The 7,647-nt window shown below is 32.1% G+C and overlaps 1 protein-coding gene and 1 non-coding gene across 3 annotated transcripts in view; both read right to left on the minus strand.

The window, feature by feature from the left end:
• The window catches only part of Fndc3a (fibronectin type III domain containing 3A), a 149,916-nt gene that overhangs the window by 110,319 nt on the left and 31,950 nt on the right, over positions 1-7,647 (minus strand). The gene's annotated exons all lie outside the window — the stretch shown is intronic.
• On the minus strand, positions 249-430 carry LOC117284683. Its single transcript, XR_004515769.1, has one exon. It is a non-coding gene; the product is annotated as a U2 spliceosomal RNA (small nuclear RNA).

Genomic DNA, 7,647 nt, shown 5'->3' on the forward strand with positions numbered 1-7,647 from the left:
AAAAAAAAAAAAAAAAAAAAAAAAAAGAAAAGCTGAGTAGCTCACTGGGTTTTCAGTCTGCTTCACAATTTGATAGCTATGTGCAACTTTGGGTAAATCACTTAAATATTCATTTCCTAATCTGAAAATTAGGTCAATAATTATATCAGACTGTTGAAGAATCAGGAGATATAGAAAGCTCAAGCATAGTTATAACATGCATTAAGTAAGCACCAGTAAGTGATGTTTATTATATTTGTTTAAAAAGTATTACTCTGGCACTATATAAAATACCAGGTACTGTTACATCTTAGGTATCTAGTAATGAGCCAAACAGGTAAGGGTTTACCCTCAAGCACTCAAAAGAGCTAAAATGATTCTTTTCCCCAGATTGTCTTATAAGTTAGTTCAGATACTACACTTGATCTTAGCCAAAAGGCCGAGAAGCGATATTATAAGTTAGTTCAGAAATCACAAATGATTCTCTTGTCTCTGGTTCCAAATCTTACTTTACTTGGAGTAGGATTTCTAGGTCAGATAGTAGCTTTATGTTTCATTTTCTGGGGAACCACTAAACTTTTGCACTGTGGCTATACCATTTTATATGCTTACCAATGATGTATGAAGGTTAGAATTTCTCTACATTCTTGCCAAAGCTTATTTTAAATGTTTGAACACATAAAAATAATTTTAAGATATGAAGATAAAATTTATAAAAATCTAAATTTAAGAAACCAGTAAAACTGCGGAGAGTGGTCAATTCAGCAAGACCCCATAATAAACAAGGAAGAGTTGGGGATGTAGCTCAGAGTAAAGGGAGGAAAAAGACTGATGTTTTTGCTCCAGATGTTCCAATTTGTTCCAGTTCACTAAACACTAAGGTCACCTTCACTGGCAAGCTGAGCTTCAGACTGTCAGTAGTCTAATCAGACAACCATTATAGACTCTGTTATGGTAGTAGTTTACATTTTAGAGTTGTCCAGTGAAAGTATACAAAGTGGTGGGATGTTAAAGATATAATGAAGTATCAGTATACTCTTCATAACTACTTCCAACACTGCTAACAAATTAGCCAATTACAGTAAGCTTTCGATTGCACCAGAGTGTATGTGGTCACCAGAGCAACTAAATCAACACAGAGTTTCAGTATTATCTCTCTCTGGATCATCCAGTGTCAATGAACAAGTTACAATTTAAATATATTTTGTTTTAAAGTCATACTTTTATTAATTTATTTTTGCTCCCTAATACTGAAGCATGTCAGTGTATTTACAGTTTAAGGAAGTAGACAATGTCAATCTACAAATTATTTAACGCCATTTACCTAAAAATGATAATCTATTACTGCTTTGTGAAATTGATTCTGTAACTTTAACTCCTCTATCAAAGAAAGTAATATAACTAATTTCTAGATCATTAACAATCACATTGAAATTATATGAACACAAAGTATAAGTTTTAAAATATTTTGTGTATAAAGGTATAAAATTTGTTATAAAAAGTGCAACTCAATGCTTTTTAGAATACACACAGAATTGTACAACCATAACAATGTGAGAACATTTTCATTAGTTTAAAGAAACTTCTGTAGACTTTCATAGCTGGCTGCTTTCATTTAGCATAATATTTTCCAGATTCATTCAGGCTGATACATATACTAATGTAATTCATACCATGTTATGCCTAAATGATATTCCATTGCATAAATATATTTTGTTTATCCATTCATGTATCTTGTGGACATTTGGAATGCTCTCACTTTTTGTGTACTATTAGTGCTGTTGTACAATTTTCTTTTGCATGGAAATACATTTTGTTTCTCTTGGGTATTTAACCAGGAGTAGAACTGCTGGACTGTTTTCCAAAGTGGATTTATTAATTTATGTTCCCACCAGCAGTGTATGAGGCTTCCAAGTTTTCCACATCCTTGCCAACATTTGTTACTAACTCACATTTTCATTTCAGCCATCCTAGGAAGTGAGAAGCACTACAATATCTCAATTTTAGTTTCTTGATGACATCTTTTCTAACAGAAAATTATTCAACTTCAAAAAGTACACTATATTTCATTTTTCTTTTCTTGTGTTTTTGGTGTTGTATCTTGAAACCATTCCATAATTCAAGACCATGGAAGTTTATCCCTATATTTTAGTCTGAGTCTTGCAGTTTAGTTCTTGTTTTAGAATTGATTCATTTTTGAGTTAATTTTGTGGACAGCTGATATGCATCCAACTTCTTTCTTTTACATTACGATACAGAGTTGACTCAGCACCATTTGTTGAAAAGACTATTTTTTCCCAACTAAATCATTTAGGCAGCTTTGTCAATAATCAACTGACCATAAACATAAAGGTTTATTTTAGAACTCTGAATTCTTTCCAGTAATCAATGTCTATCTTTATGCTAGTGCCATACTGTCTTGGTCATATTTTACATTTTACAACTGGGAAATGCTGAGTACTCCAATTATCTTCTTTTTTGAGATTGTTTTGGTTTTTCTGAGTCCATATGACCTTTAGAATCAATTTCTGCAAAGCAATAAACTATGATTTTGTTAGATGTGTTATGTGTGTCCAATTTAGGGAGTACTCTGATAGATATTAAGTCTTCTGAACTATGATCATGGGATCTTTTTTCCTTTTTAAATCTCCCTTAATTTCTTTTTTGATATTTTCTACTTTTTCAGAGTAAGAGACATATATTTTACTGGTTTATTTTTGCAGTACTGTAAATTGAACCCACTGCCTCACACACTAGGCTTTCTCACTGAGCTATATCCTAAGGCCCATTTCCTATTTTTTCTTTAAATTTTGAGACAGGGTGCTGGTAAGTTGCTCAGGCTGGCCATGAACTGGCCTTCTGCCTCAGTAACCTGAAGAGCTGGGATTCCAGGTGTGTGCCACCATGCTTGGTTAAAAATCTTTATTTTCAGACAGTTCATTGTTACTATATGAAAATACAACTGATTAGTCTAAATTGAATTTATGTCCTACAATCTTGATAAATTTAATACTTCTAACAGTATTTAGTGATTTAAGATTTTCTTTTTATAAGATTATGTTATCTTTGGATAGAGTTTTATTCCTATGAGGATGCTTTTAATTCTTTATTTATTTAACTGGGCTAGACCTTCCAGTAAATGTTGAATAGGAGTGAGAACAGGACATCTGTCTTGATTTTAATCTTAAGGGAAAGGCATTCAGTCTTTACCATTAAGTATAATGCTAAATGTAGGTTGTTTTGTTTTGGTAAATATCTTTTATAAGGCTGAAGTGGTTCTTTTCTGTTCCTTATTTACTGTTTCTTTTTTTTAATCATGAAAAGTGATGAATTCAGTCAAAGGCTTCTTCTGAACCTACTGAGATGATCATGTGGTTTCTGTCTTTTTTCTATTCTGTGAAACAGGACAAAGACTGTTTCAAATATGTTGAACACAACAATTTGCATTCCTGGTCTAGATCTCACTTAGTTGAAATGTATAATTACTTTTCAGTTTTGTGACCTTCTAGATTATTTAACCATCTAGGATATCTATTGTTGGCATGCAACAATTCAGACTATTCCCTAATAATCCAGTTTTACTTTTATAAGACCTGTGAAATGACTCTTCTTTCTTGATTTCAATAATTTGAGTCTTTTTTTCTTGATTATATACCCAAAGAGTTGGCAATATTGTTCATTTTTTTAAAGAACCAACTTTTAGTATTGTTAATTCTTTCCTAGTCTCTAGTTCATTTATTTCTAATCTTTACTATTTTCTTCCTATTAGCTTTGCTTTTTTATTTCTATTTTCTTGAAGTAGAAAGTTACTAAGATTTAAAAAAAAGACATAGACTTGAGCCACTACGAATTTAAGTGCTGTTTCAACTCTAACTCATAAATTCTCCTATGCTGTGCTTTTCTCTCATTCATCCCAAAGTATTTTCTAATTTCTTTTTGTGATTCTCTTTGGCCTATTTGTTATTTAGTAACATAGTTTTACTTATATTTTGACTGTTCTAAATTTCTTTGATTTTTAATTCAATTCCACTGTTTTTGGAGGTAGATGTTACACTTTCTGGCTTTTAAAATTTATAAAGATTTCCTATCTTTATTCCTTTTCTTTCTCTTGTCTAATTGCTATGGCTGTCTCCAGAACTATACTCAACAGGAGTGGTGATAGTGAAGACCAAAATGTATAAAAGAGAATGTGAAATAGGAAAAGGTCCAAAGGGGAAGTGGGGGGGTGCTGTAGGGGAAAGAAAAGAAGGAAAAAAAGAAACATAAGTTTTTATAAATAGGGAGGGAACATAGTTTTTGTAAATAGCAAGGTGTGGAAAGGAGGGAAGGAGAATGGGGAAAAAACAAGAACCAAGAAAAAATTTAAAATTCATCTATTTTATGGCCTAGCATATAACCTATGAACAATGATCCACATGACATGCACTTGAAAATAGTGCACATATAGCCACTGTGGGGTGTAGTGTTCTATAGATGTGTTAGGTTTATAGTATTTATATTTCCTTGTTGATTTTCTGCCTGGTTGTTCTATTCATTATTGAAAATGAAGTATTAATTTCCAACTATAATAGTTCAATTGTCTATTTCTTTCCTCAATTCCAACAATTATTACTTCAGGTAATTCAAGGGTCTGTTGTTAGGTACAGATTAGCCTTTATCACTGTCAAGCTGATAATGCCTCTAGTAACTTTTCTGACTTAAAAGTCCATTTATTTGATATTAGCAGAGCTTCATTAATATAAAAAGCACAGTGCTGCTCTTGCTTGTCCACCCCCTTCTCTCTTTCTTCCTCCTGGCCACCAAGAGGTGAACAGACTTCCTCGGTCATGCCCTTCTTTCTGTATGATGGTCTCTTCATCACAGGCCCCAAAACAATGAGCCAAGGGATCATAGGCTAAGATCTCTGAAACCATGAGCCAAAATGAATTTTTCCTCAAGTTGTTTATATCAGATATTTTGTCACAGTGATGCAAAGTTGACTAACAATTATTTCACTGATGAATATTTGAAAATTTACTGACCATCTATTACTATCTCAAATTTTAAACTTGAAATGCTAACATTTAAAACCCCTTTATCAACTACCCAGTTGATAATATATCTCATTTTTTAAAAATTTAAAAATATTTCAAATACACAAGAAAATAGAAAGTATTATACTTATTACTTTCCAGAATCAACCAGACTTATAATGCTGATAAATGTTACACAGATCTATTATTACTATAATATACTGTTGTCTTGAGATTTTTTCCTTTTGATTAGTTTATATCAGTAACATTACATCTCACATATCCCTTTCTTGTTATTTTACTCAACATTGTAATTTCGAGATGTATTCAAAATATAGATTCATATAGTGGAATACTGGTACATGTTATCTAGTATTGCACTGCATAAATCCCCTAAAACCTATCTATTTCCTCACTTTGGAACATTTATATTTTTTCCAGTTACTTCATTGTTATAAAATGAAGTAATGAACAGTTCTATACATGTGCCCTTGTATGCATGAATAAAATTATCTATGAGAAAAGTCTAGTAGCGCATGTTAGATTTATTTTGAGTATGAAGTTTCAGCTTTATTAAATATTGCCAGACCACACCTGTAAAACGGTTGTGCCAGCAGAATATGAAAGATTCCACTGTTCTACAGCCTTACTATGCTGTCAGGTCTCTCAAAATTTACATCCTCATTGGACTTTTAATTTGCATTTTCTTCCTTCAAAGCATAGTTCCACTCTCCATTATTTCCCCAAACCATTAATTAGTCTAAGGAATCTCCCTGATAATGGAGGATGCTTTGTATACAGGCATGTTTGTGGCCAACTTTGGCTAAATATGAAATTCTTTGGGTACTTATTTATTAATGTGCAAGGCATGTTTACCACCTCTGTTAGCTTTTAAATGCTAGTCTTTGAAACTGTATAGGTAGAAAGACTATTAAGGTGTCAATAACATGTTTACAGACACATGCTACCTGGGATTGATGTATTCTAATTAAAGAATAGCTATTTTATTCATGAGGGACAATTCCAAATCATGTTGAAATCTTGGGAAAAGATTTATTCAATTATATTAAGTATTAAACAGTTCTGGTGCTTAATCCACACATTAGTTTATAACACTGTGTGTGTGCAGCATATTCAGACACTTACTTATAAATATTTAGGATCAGAAATTTTATCTTGTACTTAAGGAACCTTTATACAACTTAACCTACTATAGTTACCTTAGTAAATACTTATGAAATTGAATTGCATTTCAACTCCTTAAAAAGCACTATTTGAGAATTAACCATATCTAACCAATTTCAAATCTAATGATTTATAATTTGTTACATATTCAAGATTCTTACCTATCTATATGGAGTATGCACAGGAAAACGAGGAACAATTTACAATACTGAAGAAAAAGTGGTGGCAATTTTTTAAATTCCATTTTGAGGCAGTAAGAAAATGGAGAAATGTGGAAATTTGTTACATAATTACTAAACAACATAACAAGAGTGTAAAGGGGTTGGCAAATTATGGAGTTATCTGAATAAAAACTTTTTAAAACTTTATGGAGAAAATGATAATCTCATGTTAGGCACAAAAACAAATACAACACAACAAAAACCCAAAATAAAACTCAGAATATGCTCTTAAATGTTATTAAAACTGTTTGTTCACACAGAGGAGGTACATGAATATTCCCTCTAAATTTGAATAGCACACACATCCACTCTAATAACTAAATGAAAAAAACTACCAATTTAAATGTTGGCCTGGCTTTAGGATAACTGCCAGCAATACAGTGTTGGGGGGAGTGCAAACTGACAGTTTTCTTGAAAAGGGGAAATTATTTCCTCTCCCTTCAAAGTGGGAGGGGAAAAATAATTATAGCCTATAAACGGACAGCAGATATTTGAGGAAAGTAAGTCTACTACAGTAAGGAAAACAAAGTTAACACACAGTGTTTGAGGAAATCTGAGAGGAGGTCAAATTAATTTTAGGTGTTTGGCATAAGTAGAGATGATAAAATACAAGCAGTGTTATTTGAATTAATAAAATTTGAATAAACATAATCTTATGATCCATTCCTCCGCTAAGTTAATGCAGAAGAAATCTGTGTACCTGGATAACTAAAGCCAATTGCAAGAATGTTGTTGAAACATTATTTGCAATAGCCCAACACTGAAAATGACCTAAATTTCTATCAATACAGGAATGAAAAAATTAAACCATATTCACATAATGGAATATTATGCCGCAAACGCTATCCTACATGTATTGAATCTTACATATATAGTACAATTTTGCACAAAAGAGGGTAGACACAAAATAATATAATTGTTTTTTATAAAATTCAAAAATAAAACTAATCTTTGGTTTGAGGAGGAAAAAAGATAATAATTGGAAGGGATGGAGTATTTCTTGGGAAGGGGCTCACAGAGGAGTCTTTTGGAGGTAGTACTAAAGTTCTATTTTTTAACCAGGGGATGGTTATAGGGAATGTGTTCATTTTTTAAAAACTGGATGTACAGAAATGATTTGGGCACTTTTCACTGTTTATTAATCTTAAATGTAATGGCCAGGGATTTAGCTCAGTGGTGCTGCCACCTGCCTCTTGCAAGAGCAAGGACCTGAGTTCACTTTCCGGTACCAAAAAAAAAAAAAAAAAAGG

The sequence above is a fragment of the Fukomys damarensis genome, unplaced genomic scaffold (assembly GCF_012274545.1).
Source record: "Fukomys damarensis isolate Sample0158 unplaced genomic scaffold, DMR_v1.0_HiC HiC_scaffold_38, whole genome shotgun sequence".
NCBI lineage: Eukaryota > Metazoa > Chordata > Mammalia > Rodentia > Bathyergidae > Fukomys > Fukomys damarensis.